This window comes from Mus caroli, unplaced genomic scaffold, assembly GCF_978045245.1.
Source record: "Mus caroli unplaced genomic scaffold, Mus_caroli_1 scaffold_15, whole genome shotgun sequence".
Lineage (NCBI taxonomy): Eukaryota > Metazoa > Chordata > Mammalia > Rodentia > Muridae > Mus > Mus caroli.
This window is the reverse complement of record NW_028227270.1, coordinates 50,579,663-50,601,518: the sequence shown is the minus strand read 5'-3', so window position 1 is coordinate 50,601,518 and position 21,856 is coordinate 50,579,663. Positions and strand designations below refer to the sequence as shown.

At 43.2% G+C, this 21,856-nt stretch overlaps 1 long non-coding RNA gene across 2 annotated transcripts; it reads left to right on the top strand.

Annotated features, from left to right (window-relative positions):
* Positions 1 to 2,871: 2,871 nt before the first annotated feature.
* On the top strand, positions 2,872 to 21,044 carry LOC147000893 (uncharacterized). 2 transcript variants are annotated; one of them, XR_015045398.1, is made up of 4 exons: positions 2,872 to 3,314; positions 10,434 to 10,522; positions 15,157 to 15,733; positions 19,876 to 21,044. It is a non-coding gene; the product is annotated as an uncharacterized LOC147000893 (long non-coding RNA). The 2 variants fall into 2 exon arrangements; XR_015045397.1 differs by having other exon boundaries at positions 15,157 to 16,154.
* The last annotated feature ends 812 nt before the right edge of the window (positions 21,045 to 21,856 follow it).

Below are 21,856 nucleotides of genomic sequence, written 5' to 3'. Positions count from 1 at the left end.
AGTCTGGCTTCCATTCAGTGAAATAAATAATGTGACTTAGGTTGCCAATCAGAGCATCCACACTCACCAGGTTTGTTTTTGCTGTTGTTGTTGTTGTTGTTTTGTTGGGTTTTGTGGGGTTTGTTTTCTTGTTTGAGCAAAATGCTGGTTTCTTCTGGAGAATGTTCTTATATCTTGGGAATGTCCTAGATCGCCTACCTACGAGTGACTTGGATGTGAATGGTGGGTAAGGAGTTATAGAGGATGTGTGATCCATATGTTGCTCTGTTCCTGGGATTCCATGTTTAGTCATCCACGTGAGCATGCCCTGGCCTGTGCCCAATTTTGTTTGGATTTTCTATGCCTTGTTGAGTTTGTTTATCTTTGATTTAAAACTTCTTAGGTAGGGGCTGGAGAGATGGCTCAACAGTTAAGAGCACTGGCTGCTCTTCCAAAGGGTCCTGAGTTCAATTCCCAGTAGCCACATGGTGGCTCACAACCATTTGTAATAGGATCCAATGCCCTTTCCTGGTGTGTCTGAAGACAACAACAGTATACTCACATACATAAAATTAAAAAAAAATCTTTTTTTAAAAAAAAGTTCTTTGGTGAATTTGAACTCCATGAACTGCATTCAAGTTCCTCTTCCAAGGAACCTTAAGATCTACAATCCTCCCAGTCAGGACTCCTGGGAGTCATTTCTTCATTAAAGCAATTTGTGATCAAATAAATTACAGAAATGCAACCAGGTGAGATACTAGAGCAGGAGCCCTCCTGCTGTCTGATGAAAGGAAAGCCCAGCGTTGGCTAGCACCTGATTCACTAGACAGAGAACATCTCACCGGGAACACAGGAGACTCATACTTGCTCATTGTTCCCTTAGGAAATGCTGTGCTAGATTGCATTGAAGGTCCATGGCTCTGTCTTCTGCTCCAACACCAGGGATGCTGGCTAGGGATGGAAGCAAGTGTGAAACTTTAGTAAACAAACAGCATTGTGTGTTTATGTCACAGAAGTTTAGACACGTGGGGGCTGTCCTCAGAAGACCCGTGCCTGCTCCACTCAGCATACCAGTGACCTGTTCTTTCTCCAAGATCTAAAAGTTCCAAGTCCAAGGGCATCCATCTGAAGAGTCTCTGCAAACAGGATGTGCATCCCATAGCTCACAGGTAGTCAGCAAAGTGCACACTGAAATCTGGAAGTTGCTCCTTTTTTTTTTCTTATTGTGCTGAGATGTAACATATACCTAGTAGCAAAATGAAAAAGAAGAAGAAAGAGGAGGAGGAGGAGGAGGAGAGGAAGAGGAAGAAGAAATAACTGAATATTGTGCTTAGCCTTAGGCTGTTTCGGCCTTGTTCTTTGCTTACAGGCCTGCTCATTTACTTCAGGCGTATCTGGTGCTATTGGTTTTCCTGCGATACCTCTTTAGACCTGGGCTCTTTGCAGTGTGGTCCTGTCGCTTGTTGAGCCCTTGCACTTAAAATAATGAAACTTTAAAGATATTATCAGCCCCTGATCATGTCTGACTGTAGGAAAAGGAAGCACAAGCAGAAGGAAATTGTGGAGCTCAGTCCTGGCTGGAGTGCCTGCAGGAAATTCACCCAGCAACTGTGTTGTTAGAAACCGGCAGCTTCAGGCCTTTTCATTGGTTTAAGTGAACTGCAGAGACTGATGGCATCCACAGGCATTTGTTATCTTTGTCAATCAAGAGAGTACATTTTTCAAAGAATAGCATGTATCCAGGGAAATTTCTTCCATCCTGGGATGGAAGGTGGAAATGGCAAAGCAGGTTGGATCCCAGGAGTGTGTACTTTAGACCCTGGGGGCTTTCTGTTTTCATTTCCTTGCCAATCTCTCTCTTTCTCTCTTTCTCTCTCTCTCTCCTCTTTCTCCTTTATCTCTCATTTTTCTCTCTCCTTTCTTTCTGTCTCTCCTCTCTCTTTGAGGACTTTACATTAATTTTAAGGTAGTATACAAAGATATGGGTTTGATTATAATATATACATATACATATACATATACATGACGTTTTAGTTTTTGTATCAATTTCCTACTTAATAAGTCAGCACAGTAGGACAGCCTAGTTACATGGGGGAAACTGGTTTGAAGAGTCTCCAGGAGTATCTTTGTAAAGTCTAAAGTCTAACAGTATACACAAGCAAAGGTTTGAAACCCATTAAAGAATGAAATCAAGACAGATTTTTATTTATTGTTTGTTTGTTTTTGCCATTGGGCTGAAACCAGGGCCTCACACATGTCCAGCAAGTGTTTTTCCACTGAGTTACAGCCTTGGCTCCAAAATTCTTCTAAAGTTTACTTTAAAGCTAAAAAACTAAATGTGAATGAATCAGCTAGAATATTGTGCTGTTTTAAAATTTACGTTTTAAAAGTAGTTTTCAAAATAATGGAATTCATTGTGATATTCTGGCTCAGATGTATCATGTGAGTATTGTCCTGCCCTCTTAACTGGCTTAGTGTGCTTAACAAGATGGTGTCCAGTTCCACCCATTGTCCTGAAAATGGCACCATCTTTCACATCTTAACAAAAGTTCTTTGTGTACACACAGCACTCTTTCTTTATACCTTAAACTCGTTACCTATACACAGAAGAATCAAACCAGATCGCTATCCCTCACCTTGTACAAAAGTCTAATTAAAGTGGATTGAAATCCTTAACGTAAAATCAAGTGATTTTATCTAAAGTTCATAGGAATTGAATGCTTCTACCCCACTTCAGCTTAATTGGCTATTTGCATGTCAGCTGAAATAGAGAGAATTTGTAGCCCAGTCCTTCCTTGGCCGTGTGCCCAGACCATGATAATTCATCCCTCAGGTCTTCAGTTTCCTTCTCTGAGGAGCTGGGTGCATCAACATGTGCTGCCGTAACAAAACACCACATGTGGGTTAAATGGCAGGAGTCCATTCTCTCACAGCTCCAGCATCTGTGGTCAGGCTGAGAATGGTGGAGCTAGTGAGGCTCCCTCCTCTGTCTCTGTGGCAGGCTGGAATTTGAGGGACGGCCAGGGAAACAGGTACATTCCACCACGGTGTTGGTCAGATCAGTCTGTGTGGCCCTGAAGCACCTCACAGCTGAGACTGGACCTTTGCATCACCAGGAAATGATTTGGTCTTAGCTTGGGTTCTCAAGAGAGCAGGGAGTTGAGGTGCAGGTTCATTAATAGTGATAATCATGAAGGAAACAGCAAGATGAGGTGGCAGAAGACGTGAGCAGGACCCATGGCTTCTACTCTGAAAGCCTTCAGCTTTGTACTAAGCAGACAGCTCGGGAAGAACCCGTGTAGTCCTGAAGACATCTCCAGAAGGGCCAGCAGAAGGTAAGTGCCACATAAAGTGCTAGAAAGAGAAAATGGAAGCGTGAATCTCCTCCTACCTTCCATTACCCCTGGGAATACCTTTCCATCCAGGTGGCCTTTCTTACTTCAGACAACAGGAAGAAGTGGGGATGCTTGCAGTTGGAATTGCATGTGAGTCAGAATAGAAACACTGACTGTCCCAGGAAGGTCCCAGAGCCCAGCAGGAGAAGAAGCGTGGGGTTGGGAGGAGTTGGGTAGAGTCATAGGGTGGTTTCTCAGAGTAGCAGTTCCTCCGAGGGTCTTATCATTGAGACCATGTTTGATGGTTTAGGAAATGGTCAGGCAGGCATGAGAGATCCAAGATTCCATTAGAATATTGTGCTAAAGAAAACACGGGCTAGCCCGGTGGTTCCAGATAAGGGACAAAGAGGTAATGGGTAACTTGTAGAGGTTAGTGGAGTATCTGGTTTTTCTTAAGTGGTTCTGAGAGTTAATAGTGTTACTTCCACATGTTTGTAAAAGAGACTTACAAGTGCAAAGGGCAGAGAGGGATGCCTGGAGGAGCAGAGACAAGAAGACTAACAAGGAGAGGGCATGGCTATTTCCTGTGACCTTGACCATCCTGATGTGGGCTGTCCTTCCAGCCCTGTAACTTTCTCAGGAAGATAACTGAGTCTCCTACGAAGCCTAGACAGAGTCTCAAAATGTCTGGGATAGAGCATCTGGCTAAGAACAATAGTTTCTGTAGAGAATAGCCTTTGGTTCTTTCTCTTTGACAACACTGTTTCCCTGGACTCTTGCTGTGAAGTGTAGGGTCCATGATTCGTTCATACAGCAAATTATAAACCCAACAGACAGGTAGGTAAAGAGGGAACACCCCAAGGCAATATAAACAGAACAGGTCCTTCGATTTCTTATAGTTCATATATCTTATTTAATATATCGTATTTAATATGATAATATATCTATAATCATATAATAACCTCATGCTAACATTAAACTAACAGCTTCTAAAAGAGACCTACTGCAGATCTGGAGAAGGGACTGGAGGAGAACATTCAGCTAGACTGACGGATAAAGGGTAGAGAGAGAGGAGACTCAGGAAGAAACTTCTGGCAATTATGCACCTCTACACACAAGAACAGGCGTGAAAGTTATACTCTTATAATGGGAAGTAGAGGATTAAGTTTTGTGATTCTAGGGACTCGTATCATCCAAGAAGCAGCAAAACCTCCTAATAGGGTTTAATGCATCTTAGCAAGGAAAGAGCACACTTAGAGAAACGTGTCCGTAAAGGGGGAGGGGGTTGAGATGATAATGCAAGCTTTGTGCGGCACCTGGTCTGGTTCCAGGGTTGCCTACACAGAGACAGGAGATAGTGAGGTCGGAGTCTACCCTTGAAACTGTTTCCTTGCCCTTGGTGGAATTCCTTTCCCTCTCAGAGGCCACTGTTCTCAAGGATAATTTGCTTCTCCCTGCTCCATTGTCTGGCGAAGTCTTTACTCCAGACATCCTGGATACTTTGGCAGTGACAAGCGCAGTCAACACAGTAGCGTCTCCAGCCTCATGTCCTGTCTTGGAAGGCACAGTGTAGTGTTGCAAACGATTGGGGTGCCTCTGATGTATCTTCCTCTGTCATGGACTAAAGATTAGTTGGTTGAAATACAGCTGGCACATTGCTCACCTCAGTCTTCAGGAGTTCAACTGATTCCGGATCTGTAGCTGTGTCTACTGTATTTTCCCAAGCCTTTCTCAGATGGCATCTGTCTTCTAAGTCAGGGACCTTGTCTGGAGGCATAGGTGTGAGCTCACCCTCCACTGTAGGTGAGACTCTACCCTGAAGGAAAGTGTTTCAAAGGAGAGAGGGTTCCACAACTCCAGCATGGGTTTATGGGAATCAGGGCTTTGTACTACAGAGCCAAGAGGCATATTCATGGGAAGGTTGCAAATTATTTTGTAAATTCATTTAAAGACTCTATTTTTGATAGAAAGCACTGAGAGAACCTTGGCAGGTTCTATCCTGAAGCATTGCTAGCTTCTGAGCATGCCTGCTTCAGGACTTCACAGGTTGTAGCCCAACCTGTGCAAGTCCCTGCAAAGGTGTGTGTCTACTTAGCATCCCTGTTCAGATAGCAATCGAGGGAGGAGCATTCAGACTTCCAGGGGTTGCTAGCACGTTTGGCTGTCATTCTCTTGAGTTACATACTGTGTACGTAAGCTGAAATTTTTCATCAATTTAGAAAGTCAAGGCTGTTTTACACCATCTCTTCAAATTCCGTTGCCATTCTGTCTTAGGGTTTTACTGCTATTAACAGATACTACAATCAAGGCAACTCATAAAAGACAACATTTAATTGGGTCTGGCTTACAGGTTCAGAGGTTCAGTCCATTATCATCAAGGTGAAAATATGGCAGCATCCAGGAAGGCATGGTACAGGAGGAGCTGAGGGTTCTTGGGTTCTACTACATCTTCATCTGAAGGCTGCTGGCAGAATACTGGATTTCAGGCAGGTAGAGGTAGGATCGTAACACTCACATCCACAGTGACACACCTATTCCAACAGGGCCACACCTAATTTTGCTACTCTCTGGGAGAAGCATATACATACCATCACACATTCTGAACACTTTTTTTCTTTTTCTTTTTTTTGGAACAGGCTACCTCAGGGTTGGGGATTTTGAGGCAGGGATGAGCTTTCCCAAGTACTTCTCTAGAGTGAGGGACATGATAAAGTGAGAAGAATCTGCAGGCCAGCTGGAAGGGGCAGCTATGACCTGGAGTGTGCACCATGCTTTGTGACTCAGGTGACCTATGGCCTGCAGTGTGCACATGCTCTGGTAAGCAGGTGAGTTGTGGCCTTAAGTGTGCACATACTCTGGGAAGCGGGTGAGCTATGGCCTGCAGTGTTCACCATGCTCTGAGTCAGGTGAGCTATGTCCTGCAGTGTGCACCATGCTCTGGGAAGCAGGTGAGCTGTGACCTGTGGTGTGCACCAGGCTTTGGGAAGCAGGTGAGCAATGTCCTGCAGTGTGTGCATTTTCTGGGAGACTGATGAGCTGTGACTTGGAGCATGAACCCTGCCCTAAGAAGGAAGTGAGATGACAGTCTCTTGAGAGGTGTTTGGAAGCTTACTGTATCCCTCTGAGCCTGAATCTCCTCTGTGTCACCTAATCCTTTCTTTCCTCCATGACTGTGGCACCCTCAACTTCCACTCTAGGATGCTTATGGTTCCTTTCTGATGGAATCTTTCTCTAGAGTGCTTTTATTAAGCTTTTCTGCCAATATATCAACCCAGTTTCTCTTGTAGTACCTGCATGGGCTCTGGGAAGGTATTTGATGACGAATCCAAGAGCATGTCCTCAGTTGAAAGCAGGGATACCATTTTTATTGGCTACATTTCCCTTGTCAGAGCAGAATCTTATATTGAACTTGGTCTCTCATAGACCCCCCAAAGGAAGCACTGAAGTCTCCCTATGCAGAGCACCCCTAGAGCTTCTGAGAGGTCTTAGGCTTCTCTGATACCCTCAAGCCCTAGGAATGGGTGTAGCATGACCCCTGCCCCCACCCCCCACTGGGCCATCCTCACTGTCTGATGGCTTCTCTGCAAAAGCCTTGTTTATTTTGAGGTGAGAATGGAATGCAGAGTTCTGCAATAACATTGCTGGGTAAACACTTAATTTTTTTCCCCCTTGTAAATCTTTAACATTTTCTTATATATTCTGGAGCTGAATGAGTGCAAAGTTTCTGAGCCAGCTTTTGGGCTGCCAAATGCACCCCACCCCCACACCATTCTGTGTTTCCCTTTAGAAGCTGGCATTACTGGGATATGTTTGTTCTAGTTTCAGGACCTCAGTTGAGACAGAAAGCCTGTTGAATTTCTACACCTATACAAAGATGAAGAAAATAAAAGTAATAGAAGAGATTAGTAGTGCTATTTGACTGATAACATAGTTACTTTAAACAAAAAATGATACAATGTTTCCCTTTGGGCTGACTCCATGACAGGCTTCAAATCGGCAGTTAAGGAGACTAGGCCTAAGAACTGGACAAGTCCAGGCAAGCCCAGGCAAGTCAATTACTAATAGGAAAAACCCCAGACTCCAAGTTTCACCCCAGATAATGGTTCTGTGATGCCTAGGGATAGTGTGGGATAGAGCTCATCTACCCCAGAATCCAATGTGCCTTTTAAATCGAGTCTGTGAACTCACTTGGTTGACTCTCCATTTTGGAATAAGGAACCCCCCCCATCCCGTGCTGGTCTTCTTCAGAATAAAATGCTCCTTGCCTTTTCATACTTTATGGGTATGGGTATCATTCTTTGGCAAACAATAGACACTTACACCTTCTTTCTCTGTTTCTACCTTCATTTCCTTGTACAAACCCTTTAAACAGTATTTCTCAACCTGATGACAATTTGCTCAGAACATTATACCATCCTTGTCTTCTAGGACTGCAGGATCCTCAGAGCATAACATCAGAGGTGGGGTACACCAAAACCGTAGGAAACTCAGTGCTCCACTAGGACAGGTGTGAGACCCGACACAATCAATTACTATGGGTCTGGTAAAGTCATTATCGATGGCACTGTAGAGAACTGAACGGGCTGAGCTGAAACTTTCAGAAAGAAAGTTCGGGTATTAGAGGAACAGCAAATATGGAATATTAGCTGTGTTTCTTCTATGTGGCACTCAGAAAGTCAGACACATGATTTCACACCCATTCCCCCCCCCCCAGCTCTGCCCTTGATTGGTGATCAGTTTAATAAGTCACTTTACCATGGAAGAGCTGGTGTCTTTGTGTGCATGCCTCAGTAGGTCTTGTGAGACATAAACCAGATTAGGCTCACAGAGAACTTGGCACAGTGCCTGGATAAGAGGGACCCCTTCCAAGTTGGGGCAGTTCGTTACACCTAGGCTACATTCAGGTGAGAACAGGAGCCAGGCACCTTCCCCTCACTACCCTGTTGCTCACATGACTGGCTGTTGCTATGGTGGATTTGGTGTTTACAGTGATGATCAGCTGCCTGCTGCATAAGGCCCCCGTTCAGATCACTGGCTGCTCCTACCCTAAGAGGTATGGAGGAGGTGCTGGCCAGCAGCCCTCATCATCCACTTCTAGAAACCAGCTGCTTCTGCTTAGCAACCTACTGGGCCCAGTGAACTGAGGGAATAAGGAGAGTCTGTCAGATGATACAGCCTGTGGGAGGAGGACCCGGGGCTCTGGTCATGAGGAATCCAAGGTCGACCTCCAGGTGGGGAGAGAAAAGAGCCAAGGTCAGCCATCCTCCGGAGCTTTATTTTGCTTTTACCAAGGACTTTGCTCATATAATGACAAGAACAAAATTTGCAGATGCTGAGGACTTCTTCGCAGACATAAGACAGCTCTGAGCTACCCAGACCACTCCGCTGCCTCCCAATTGGTGTTCTGATGGCAGGAATGGATTTAGGTTCACTGCAATTAGCGTCCAACCATTTAACCAGCTAGGCAGCCAAGCGATCACATAAGCCTACCCTGGCAGTGCTCTCTGCAGAGGGAACAAACAGGGAAGTTAGGTGACCAACTCGGACAGGCATAAAACATGTGCCTCCATACAGTCTGAACCTGCTTTGATATGATCAAAGTTAGAGGAATTTATGTCACTTGATTGGCTTTCCAATTTAGTGTGACATCAGAGACATCTGTGCTTGTACAGTTTGCTTTCACTCCAAGGGTAGTGAAGCACAGAGGCCCATGGAACAAGATGATGGCATAGCCACTGTTGTGAAATACTTCAGCAAAGTTTGCATACATGAGCTGGGGCTACCTCAGGAGTCTCTTTGTACAGCACTTTCAAACACCCAGGCTATTGCTGCCAAATATGAACTCTTGAGGCTATAGCGCAATGTTGCCAGTCTTCTTCTTTCCCAGAGGAATACTAATGCACAGACCTGATTTTCTAAAATGCAAACACACCATTTTTCTTTTAGTAATTAGTGATTATTGAATGTGGCTTCCAGCTTCCCTTTGATGCTTGAAAGGAATATTTGGAAAACTTGACTTTAAACCTGGCGTAGCTATTAGATTTGGGGTGGGAAATAAAATTTCTCATGAAAAAGGACAAAGCTAATAATTAAAATAAAAACCATACTTTTTGGCATAAGCTTTACTGTTCTCCCTTTCATGACAGTTCAGACATAGTAGAAAGAGGAACACACAGCTTATCATTGAAAAGAAAACGGCAATCCTAGCCACCCGCAGGAAATCCGTTCATCTGTTTCTACTGACATGAAAGCATGGTCCAGAATGGCCTGCTCTGCATCCTTCATAAGGAAGGGAAGATGAGAATTGGTACTGAAGTGTCAGGCCCATGGGCCCTATGGGAAGGGCTTATATGAGGGCTGTGGGGTTGGGCCAGACTAGGAACAATGCCATTGATCCTATGATCTCCCACAAGTCAGATGGCCAGGATGTACACTGGCCACTAGGAGCTGTATGGCAACCTAATGTGTCCCTGTCTACAAAAGCTTCCATGCCACCTGCTTGCTAAGTGTTGCACCATCTTTACTTGCCAAACACACAGAAAATTATAATATCACTTGGAAATTTGCAAGTGATTTCAAAACAGTGGGCCACTGAAGGTCATCTGGGGGCCACATCAAAACACAGGTTTCTGTTTAATGCAAGAGCATCACAGAGATCTTGACTAGACAGACAGTCACCTGAAGTCACCATGAGCATAGTCCAGGCATCCAGTAGACACATGTCTACCTGCAAAGGTGTGGTACCCGTAGTGTAACATTGTGCCTACAGTAGGAGACACGGAGTGATGAGTGCTCAACTCTCTTCTTTTTATTCCATTCACATCTTTGCTCACAGAATGGTGACTGCTACTACATTCAGGGAAGGTCTTCCCTCAATCAAACCTCTCTGGAAGATCCTCTCACAGAGCTGTGTCTCCCAGGTGATTCCCAGTACAGGCAAGGTGACAAAGATGATTAACCATCTCAGGTCCTGACCTGTGGATGTGGGTGGAGGAAAGAGTGTCCGGTGGGGCACTGGGGAAAAGCATGACAAGGCTCAGGAAATAAGGGAGGAGAAACATGTCTGTATACACTGTGAGGGCCCTCCAACTCAAGAACTATTTATCTCATTGTTTTCAGCACGAGGTGGAATCAGCATGAGGTGGATGAAGGTATTAGGCTTCAAATGATCATGGTACAGTGAATCTAAAACACACCATACTCTACAGGTGAGAGATATGTTCTAGCAGGCACAACCAGTATCTGGATTTCTCTGGACTAGGGTGGTAGACATTGAGGGATCTGCTACTGAGTCCTCTAACACAAATTGTAGGTAGAAATCACACCAGACTTCAAATAATAATAATAAAAAAAATCTTTAGAAAATGCTGCTCTCAATTTTTATATTTTTCAGAGTGACAGTGTTTTATTAGTTACTATCGTCACACATTTCATCAAAATCAACAACTTTCTATTTATGTTCTTGTGTTTTCTAAAGTGGTTTTAAGTTACTTCTGTAGCTTTACTTGCATTGGGAATCAGGGAAGGACAAAGAAAGAAAGTGGGTAGCACAAGCCATAGCCTCTCAGTGGGGGCCCCTGGATAAAGCATGGGAGGCATGTTGGAAACAGGGTGAAGGGTAACCTGGTATAGGCATTCTTTTATCCTGCTGAGCAGGACAGAGACTATGACTGGAAGCTGTTTTAAATACTAAGGAGTTCAAATACTGGCGCAAGGCCAATAATCTCTGTTCAGAATTGTAACAAGCAAACCAGGTTTGTCTAATGAATATCACCTCCCACAACATTGCAGGTATAAGTGTTGTGTGTGTTTCCTGTGAGGGTATATATTCACACAGACAGAGCAATGACAGACAAAGGAAACAGCCTCCCCAGGTCTAATTTGATGAAGCATAGAGTTACTTAAAAGGTGGGGGAGTTACAGGAGTATAGACAACTGACTACAAACTACTCTACTGAAGAAGAGACTGGTTATTTTAGTTGTCAAATCAGCATAGCCTAGGATCACCTGGGAAGTGAGTTGTCTATACCAGGTTAGCCTGTGGGCACATCTTTGTGAAGAGGTGTAGCCTCCCACAAGCCTGAAGTAGGCTGAACCAGACCTTGACTTTGTTGCCACTAAGGAGATGACTTAGGGTGGAGCCTGCCTCCCTGGATCACTCTATTGTTCAGCCACTGCAGCTGCTGCTACCTGCTGGGAGTCGGCCTAGCTATTCTGGAGACTACATGTGGTCACCTGCAGCTGGGCTCCAAGGATGATTTGGTGGGAATGGACCTCCCCTCTCCTTTATAAAGTGTGTCTGCCATTAAAAATTTAAGCCTTGATCAGAATCCTGTCTTGGTTCCATCTCTCTTTCATCCGCCTAGTTTCCCTCTTCTTTTTCAGCTTCAGGCTGCCTCCCAGGCTTGAATGGAGACAGGAGAGCCGCAGGCCGGCTGCAACAAAGAGGGTTATCTTGTTAGTCTAGTAGGAAGTAAGAAGACATATTGACTGCAATCGGCACTGGTCCCCAGACAGGGGATCCTGGGTTGTATAGGAGTGGAGCCACTAAGATGAGAACCAGCACACTGAGCTAATTCATCCATCGTTCTCTGGCCTTGACTGTAGATGTGATATAAGTAACTGTTTTAAGTTCCTACCACCTTGAGTTTTCTGCCACAAAGGACCATAAGCTAGAACTCTAAGCTGCTGTAAACCCTTTCACCCTTAAGTAAACAAAGTTTCCTCTCCCCAGAAATGTGAGCATGGTGTGTATCTCTAGAAAGAGAATGGTTTTAGTATACTTCATGAGCCGTGTGTTCCTTTCTTCCCCTCGTTCCAGAAAGAAAGGCTTGTCTTGAGAGGGTCTCATAGGCATATCTACAGCTCTCTGATGTCAATACAGCAAAGACCAGATTCCTACAGCCATAACCCACTCCTGTAGACATGAGAGTAAGAGTGAGAAGGAGCAGTCACTGGTAGCAGATGCTGATATTCATGTGTCCACATTGCCTTCTGATGGGTGAGAAAGTCCCCACCACACCTTCCCGTCTGCTATTTATCCTTCATGGTGAGCAGACAGCTGGCAGCCTAGCTTAGGGGAGTAAATGTCCCAGTTTGGCAAGTTGGGATGTTCCTTGCCCATGACTTCTTAGTCACCTTTCAACTTAGGCCAGAAAAGTCTCATAGTCTGGCACACATTTTATTGTATCACTTTTGTAGAGAAGTCTCTTTGTCGGACACATTTTATTGTATCACATTTGTATCACTTACTTTGTCTGATTCCTTTGACTCCTAGAGTTTGGGAGTATGGAGGAAGCAGATGGATGCCCTTAAAATGTTACATATTGTAATGAACCATTTTCTAAACCTACAGCTCAGCTATGTATACATTTTTTTCTTTTTGTTCTTTGAGTTCCTAAGACAATTCAATCTGCTTTGGTAATATTTCAACCATCCAGTATGTGCAAGTTACATATTGAACTTGACATAAAGGAGAAAGTTTCTTGGCATTCTTGGATTGAATGGTTTCCCGTTAGCTGGATGAATCTAAAACCATCATTCACTCGACACAGATACCTAGAGTTAAATGTAGAAAAGACTTTGGTAACGCATTCGGTAGAGGGTGATTGCTTTGACATTGGGTTAATGTTTAATAGTGTAGATAAGTCCGTTAACGCCATGGAACTTGAGTGAAGAAGTTTTATCTTCAAGTAACTTTGGAGAAACTATAGGAGCAATTGAGGATCTGGGTTGGGAAGAATGGTCCTCCACAGTTTCCTCCAGACAGGCCTGGAAGGACCTGGCCAGAGGTATGGAGTCTCCGCACAGGCCCTTTCATGGAGCAGGATCAGACACAGGCTGCTGACAGAGGACGCAGGTTCATTGAGAGTAGAGTCCATTTACAAAGCTTTCACCTCTGTTCTCAGGACTGAGACAAAATAGAAACCTATTCAGAGAAGGAGAGCAGGACACATTTATACTACAGGTGTAAGCCTAGATCTGCAGTCTTCAGTTTTTCCGAGAAACTGAAACTCAAAACACACTGTTCACCATTGGTAGGGCTTTCATGCGAAAGCCATTCTCAGATAGCATGGGTGTGCTGTACCCTGTATGGAGAAAACAATTGAAATTCCAGCAGTTTGTTTATTTGTTTGGTAGCTAATTCATGATAGATTTCTTTTTTTAAGTGACATGGGGAGTTTGAGCTGGCAGTACCTGAAGCTAGCTGAGCACTATAGAAAGAATCCTGGGTGGTACACTGTTCTCTGTAATGTTAAATTCTTGTTCCATGCACAGGAAAACTCAAGGTAGCCTGCAGATGCACAGTCACAGACTCTTAGTCAATACCAAGGGTCTCTTTTGAAAGGCTATGGCTGTACAACTAAGGAAAGATCTCTCCCACTGATTAAGTCTGCAAATAGCATAAGGTGATACAACAGCTCTGTGAAGAATGCCAGCCCAGCAGGGCCACCAAGAACACCATCTATACACCTCTACCTACATCTACATACTGTCTACAATCCCATAGATCTGCCCTTCCTTTCTCACCTTCTTCCTCTTTATACTCCTCTTCTTTTGTTCCTTCCCCCTCTTTTTCTAGCTGGCCTTGAACTCACTCTATGGCCAAGGATGACTTTGAACTTCTTATTCTTCTGCACCTACCTCTCAAATGCTTGGGTTGCTGTTGCGCATCATGGTGCCTGGTTTATTAGGTTCTAGGGGTCAAACCTATGGCTTTCTGCATGCCAGGCAACCTAGTCGCATCTCTATCCCCCTCCCTCAAATGTTTTCTGATATCTAAGTTTCTGAAGTTTGGATAACAGCACCAACAAGTACTATATTCTCAAGGACAGCCTTTGATAAGACAGCGAATACCATGGATTAAAACAAAGAACAGAATGTGTAGGTAATCGTTTTTTTTTTTAGAAGTTTTGCATACTGTGACCCAAGGGCAGAACTCAGGTTAGTATTAACCGAGAGGCAAATGGTGGCTGTCTCCTGTTTGATGTGCAGACCTGGAAACCACCAGCTATTAGCTTAATAAGCCTCAGCCCTGCTCTAATTGCAGCTTACCCTTTGTCCACATTGCCTGGTTGCTCGATTAAGGATGAGTGGTAAAGCTCTTCTTCCAGGCTTGGGCTTTATCCTCCCAATGGATTCTTTCTGGTTCAAATCTTATTGCCAAGACTCCTGCCTTCAATTTTAGTAACTATACCAATGCTCTGGTAGGGAGCAGGACTTCTGACAGACATGGGTTGATCGCTCGTAATGTCAGGGCACAGAGGACAGCCAGCCTTTCAGTGCATCCTCTCTTTTGCTGAGAGGAAGGCAGTTAGCTGTGGTTCTTCTGCAGGAGGCCCAGAGCCTCCCCAACTGGATCACTGTCTCTGCTGATCTGAAGGAAAGGCTTCTGTGAGAATGGAGTGAAGTGGTGGAGAGAAGCAAGTGTTCATGGCTTCACCTGCCATCCCCTGAGGAATGCTGGCTCCGAAGCCCACTGCAAGGCCCCTCAGGCAGCCTCAGTACAGAGCTGAGCACTTCTCCCTGCTCCTTCTCCTTATGTTATATGTCTGATTGTATGCTTTTAAATACCTCAATTTCTTAGAGAGGCTTTTGGATAATTCTACCTTGCAACAATCCTCAAGGGAAATCAATCCAATGGCAATAAATAAATAAGAGACAGAACAGTAGGTAGGAAGAGGTGTGTCTTCCAATACACCTATACTTACAAGTATCTAAATATATGTTTGCCTCTGTGTGGACATACACACACACCATAGGTCCTGGAAACTCATCCTGGATTGCTTCGATGGCTGGATACTGAATGCTTGGTGACGTGATCTATGTGATTCCTTCGCAGACTTCCTCTCCGACTTCTGAATGCACCATGAGCAGCATTATAGTCCATCTCCCTGTCGGCATTCTAGCAGTATCTGGGAGAGCCATGCACCTGCATGTGTTGTGCCAGAGGAAGAACATTTCTATGATGGTCAACACCTGCTCCTCACTGCTGTGAGCCCTGCCATGGGGGAAACTCACACACAGGCTGATGAACTGAGGAGAGACAACGCGAGCATGAGAAGATAGCAGATGCCCTGGGAAGGCTCCAGCTGCCTGAGCTTCTCATTGGCGGGCAGCCAGCTGCAGAGAAGGAGCAGATAGGCAGCGCTGACACAGAGCTGCAGAAGGTTGCCATCGGAAAGTCATTGTATTTTTAGCAGGTTCCAAAATAGATAGCAACCATAGTTCAAATTCCTGTCTAATCCTTTGCCAGCTGCTTGAACAATCTAAAGTTTAAAATCTTACTATTCTTACCAGCTGCTTTGCAACTTAGGATGAAAACCATGAGGTTAGGGATATAAACTACATAGTAGCATACACAGTGATGATTACTGCAGCCAAGAAAATTAACACAGAGCTCTTTGTTTGTATGTATGGTAAGATTATTTAAAATACATTCTTTCATCAAATTATTTGCATACAATGAAGCACTCTTTTCCAATCTATGTGCATGTACACATTTATTATCTACGAGGCATAAATATGTGCTTTTGACTGTCACAGAAATACAAATCCAAGCTGGAGGAGGAAGTTGAAGCCATTTCCTTCAGCACAAGTGCTATTTCTGGGACCCGCCTGGCAGGATTCCAAGTTAGGGGAAGGGGGTCACACTTCTCCCTAGAGCCACCACACAGCAGAGAAGCTGAGGGCATCCTGCTGTTCAGCTATCTTGGACTTTAAGAATGCTCAGTGGTGGACCTGTCTGGATGCCCTTTGAAGCTGAAGTTCACTGTGAACACAAGCTGGTCCTTATACAGCTTTCCCACCGAGTCTGTTTCTACAGAAGCATGGGAATTTGTATGCATTCATTTTCTGACAAACCACTTTTCTCAACAGTTTTTGAAACTTGGGTCCAGAACCTGTGGTTATCCAGTTTTCCCCTCACAAGTAACTCCTATGACACATCTTTAGGTGTTTCTGGGGTGAGCTGGCCAGTTGGAAGTCAGGATGCTTGTCACTAGAGAGGGTCTTAGAGGTGAGTTCATAAGACAGAGCTGCCTGCTTGGTTATGAATTTAGTGTCTACACTAGAGCAGGGAGCTTCCAGCTAGGGAAGGAGTCTTGTCTGTCAGGTCCCTGATGGCTCAGTCTCAGAGTGGCAGAGGTGTTATGCCAAAGTGCCTCAATTCAGGCTGCCAGGCTCCAGCCTAGTCCAGGGCTTCCTGGTTGTAGATTCCACACACAAGGAAGCCAGTGTACTCATAGGCTTCCTCCTGACATCAGTACACATGAGAAGTTAAGACTTCATCCCAGAAGGGAGGGTGGAGAGGCTCCTAAAGCAGGAGACTGAGAGAAATTGGTTTGTGAATTTGTGAGTTGATTCTAGACGGAATGATTAAGTGGAAGATTGGCCAACAACTGAAGACAACCATGTCCTGGCCATGTGGCAGTGGAGAAGTAACCATAGTTAGAGCCAACTGTAATGGACCCAGCGTTCTTAACAGAAACTAAAACAAAGGATCAGTATCTGTCCTCCTGACCAGAGATGACATGAAGATTTTCTTAGGATGTGATTATTAAATATTATAGCCTATCAATCTCTAGGAAGGCAGGGATGTATGAGGTTGTCATGGTCTTCCTTTTATCCTTAAGAAATGATTGACATTTGATCAGAATAAGGAACTAATCTGACAGTTCCCATAAATCCCTGGGGTACAGAGCAGCATTCTTAAGTCAGACTCTTCCTGTCACAAGAATGATCTTCATTGATCCATCACTTATCCACTAACCAATTAGTACTGATTGGATGTGTCAGCTGCCTCCCCCATGCCATGCCTGAGGCCTGTGGAACTGAAGAAAATGCAGTTTCTTCTTACATGTTCTCCTTCTCAGAGACCTGGCATGCAGTGTTTTCGGAGCCAAGTTGATTACCAGCATTGTCTGGTTCCAATGCTCACTCTGCAACACAGCCTCAGAGTTTGGTGTGCATGAAGTGTCTTATATTTCCAATAACACTGGAATGAGGAAATCTGGACTGTCATTATTTTCAGATTATCCAGTTAAATAGCCAGGCTATCTGAATGAGTCAGCTAAAAGCTCAAACAGTAACTTTATTAAAGTAGCTTATTAAAGGAAATATGAAAATGATCTTCTGTAGGGTGGGGATTAACTTAAAATATAATGAGGCTTATATTAAAGAATCATATGAACTTTAAAAGTTGACCTTTTGACATCAGTATGACAATATTTTGTGGAAAATTCTAAAAATACCTTTAGATAGTTGAAAAACAGTTTTCAGAATTTGAGAAGGATATAGTTCCCATGTATGATAAGCCATGTGTCCCTGGAAACAATGCCCTTGGAAACAAATGGTTATCAGTACTTTAAATAGCTGAAAACAGCAAAAGATAGACACTTTGATGAGATAATATATTATAAACTCATGTTTATATCATACTTTCTCCATAGAAAGCATGATCTTGATAGTACTTCTAGATAAATAGCAAAGTATTTATAAAAGTTTAAATTAAGGAACACATAATAAGGGATAAATAGTAAATGAACTACAAGGGTTAGCACAGTTTCTGATGGTGATTATAAATAGGTGCCAGGAGTGTAACGGCATCTGAGCTAACCCAGGAAAATAAGAACAGAATCAAGTTCCAGGTGACACACTCTGATTCTCAGTTACAAGGTTTAAAATGCACTGTCATTTACTGAAGACTCATACAAAGTAAGGTTCTCCAAAACACGTTTTCACAGGGAATCTTATGGAAGCGCAGCCACTGTTTACAGAGCTATATCCTAGTGTCCAATACAGAGCTGGGAGGAGGGGGCCCCCGCTTCCTGGATCTGCGCTGTGGGAGGATCCCACATGGGTTTGAATAAAGAGTGATTGACAGCCTGCCTCCAGTGTGCATGCAAAGCAACTGTATGCTGAGCTTACCGGGTGAACACTCTTCACACTATCCTGAATCTCATCCTGCTCGACCGAAGACTTTCCTCTAAGTACATTCTCTGTCCCTTCCTACTGCCAGGACCCCTTTCCTTTTACTCTTTGACAATGTCATATATGCTGAATTCTGGTTGCTTTTGCCTCTCAATCCCCTCTCCTGCAATGAAAACCTTCACAATTCCTTCTCCTCCTTTCAAGTATGTTGTGTGTACCCCAGTGGGTTTTATCATGGTTGTTTGCAAGAGTCTTGATGAGAAGTCTTTTGTTGAAGCATGGGTGATCTCAGGAGCTACATTACTGAAGAAAACAACACTGTCCCTCTAAAAGCATTAACCACCTGCAGACTCACAGGACGTGCTGGTGACTCAGCTCGCTGAGCCATTCATGGAGGAATGTTGGCGGCCCCAATCTTGTGCAGGTGACTAGGCTGCCTTGGTGTCATGAGTACAATGTCCTTGTCATGTCCATAAGAGAAGACTTCACAGCCCTCCTCCACATCCTCTGTCTCCTACATTCTTTCTGCCTCTTGTTTCCTGGTGTTTCCGGAGCCTGGCATGGGGTGGTGTCCTGATTCTTTAGTTTTGAATGAGAACGAATTGATCCCTTTCAGAAAAGATGGTTTAATGAACATATAACTTTCTTTAAGGAGATAAAAGAGTTAATTGAACATCCAGACATTGTATATTCTGATTACAAAATATATTTAGAAAATATAACATCTATACTAAAATGATAATAATTAGGAAATGTTGCAGTAAGCCAAAGAAGATGATGTCCAGTGAGTATTGTGTTCCTGATTTTCATTTCCTGTGTGTTCTCTATGGCCTTTAACCTCAGGGTGAAAATAGTGAGATACCACAATGAAAGCAAGCTTGCTGCCACCAAGGAGGCTCCTAGAGGCTTCTTCCCTGAGTCTTCCTCCTGGAGATGATGCCCAAATAAACAAGAAAGGGCTGGGGGTTTGCAGGGACCATGCAGAAAAGCCTAAGATGCAACATTTAGAAGCAATTGAATGTTTACTTTGTATCATTAACAGAAATGATACTGTGATAAGATTCTCCACCATGGCAATTTTATTGTCTACTATATGTCTACATGCAAAGTTGTGTCTGTATTGAGCAAAAACACTGTTTGTATAAAGCTGGCTGCCTACCATGTTGAGGTTTTATCTGAAACATGTCCCAAGGACTCATGTGTTAAAGCCTCATTTCCAATGCAGCAATGTTCAGAAGAAATCCTCTGGGGAGGTGATTGGATAGTGAGGTTCTGACCCCATCAGTGAGTTACTGTTGAAGGACTCATAATTTGGCAGCTTATTGAGAAGTGATGGAAACTTAGCGGGTGGGACCTAGCTGAAGTAGTAAGATCCTTGCCAGGATGCTTTTAAAGGGTTTATTTTATACCTGACCCCCGTCTCCTTCCTCATCCCATCCAGCTCCCTTGGTCATCCTGAGGCACACAGTTTTGTTTTCTAACTTGGTGACTCACCAATGTATCAAAGCAGTGGGGCCTCTGCTGGAAAAGCCAGAGGCCAACAAGATCCTTTCTTCTTAGTGTCTTTATTGGGTATTTTATTGCAACTCACCCAAGACATGAGTTAAAAGTGTCTTTGTTTCCCCTGCAGACACAAAGGCAGTATGAAAAAAGAATGCAAGCTGACCACCAGAAGCAGGAGAGTTACTACTACCATGGAATCCACAATGCCTCAAAAGCTGCCACAAATTGACCTTGTTCTGAAGTTTACTTATGTTAACAAAGTGAATCGGATTATCTTTAGTTCATCCTCTACCTTCTACCAATTAACCTTCCTAAATGCTCAACCAGTCCTTTATTCATTCTTCTAGTTCCTACAGAATAAATGCTAGGGTTATCAGTTCAAGCTCTGGAATTATTGTATATTAGAAATATGTGACCTACCTTTTCATTTTGATTTTACAGGGAATTACAGTTAAGAGATTGCATGAGTTTTAGGAGAAACTTTGAACTTTGGATTTTTAAACAAGTTTTTAAAGTCACCCCCATGCGCCCATAGAGTGTGGCACTATTAGGAGGTGTGGCCTTATTCGAGTATATGTAGTATTGTTTGAAAAAGTATGTCACTGGGGCAGGCCTATAGGACTCAGATGCCCACGCATAGGCAGTGTGTCACTGAGTCTTCCTGCTGCCTGCAGAGAGATGTAGAACTCCCAGCCACCTCTTGTGCACCATGTCTGCCTGTGTCCTACCATGATTATAATGGACTAAGCCTATGAACTGTAAGCCAGCCCCAATTAAATGTTTTCTTTTATAAGTATTTTCATGGTCATGGTGTCTCTTTACAACAATAGAAACCACAATTAAGACAGATTGTATTTTATATTCTAAAACTAACATGAGACTTTGCTTACAAGAGGTAAAAAAAAAAGGTAAAAAAGAGGTTAAAAAAAGTTATGGCTTAAGATAACAGTTTGTGTATCAAGTTGGCAAGGAGAGCTGGTTAGATTTGTCAATTTGACACAACTTCTTTTAGAAGCCCCTGTGAAGTCAATCTTAATGAGGAAATTGTCTAGATCAGGCTGATTTGTAGAAATATTTAAGAAGAATTATCTTGATTGTTAATTGACATAGAAAGGCTCATGCCCTTGTGGTGGTACCATTCCTTAAGCAGAGGGCCCAAAACAGTGTAAGAGTAGCAAGAATGCATTTATTTTCTCTTTGCTCTTGACAGTAGATGTGAGGTGGCAAGCAGCTAGAATTTTTGCCTTGGCTGTTCCAAAATAATGGACAATAACTTAGATTAAAAACCAAATAAACTTTTGCCTCCCATATTTTGTTTGCTTGTGGTGGTGGGGAGATTATCATAACAGTGGAAACAAAGCTAGAGAACCTCTCTTGGTAGCTCTTTGTAACGATTTCTTTATTTTTATATATGATTATATATACATATATAATTTTATATATCATTCTCCCAGTGACCAGAAAAGGGTATCAGATGTTTGAACTAGCATTACAGAGAGCTGTGAGCCATCATGTGTGTTATGAGAACCAAACCCTGTCCTCTGCTAGAAGTGGTCTTTCTTTACTGCTTAAGCCATCACTGCATCCCTGTGGTACCTCTTTAGCTAATACCAGCAAAGACTTTCTCCAGATTGTAAATGAAAATTTCACCCAAATTTTCATACATTTATTTTAATTTATGTATTTTTTATTTCACAAGTTCAAAATTCTTTTAGTTATCAAAATTAAATCCAGTATAGTAAGCATTATTCTTTATTCTGAGGAAAGTGTGAAAATGGTAGCTAGTGTTGTTCCTCTGCTACCACAAGACAAGGATAAAAGGAAACAGAGAAATAACAAAAGGAAATAGAGTTTAAAATTTAGTGTGGAGCAGAAAGGAAAGATTTCAGAATTGCTGGCAATTTGATCTGATTACATTAACTTGTTACCAAAGGCTAGAGTTTCAGGTTTGAATAGCATTTATGTGACATAACTTATTTTTTCCCTCTTTTTGCTTAAATTTTTGAATCTGTATTTTATCAATTTTTGGGTTGAGATTATAAGGCTCATTAGGTCATCTAAAAGCTTTTGTCTTCATTTGGGTTTCATTGCTATGAAGAGACTTCATG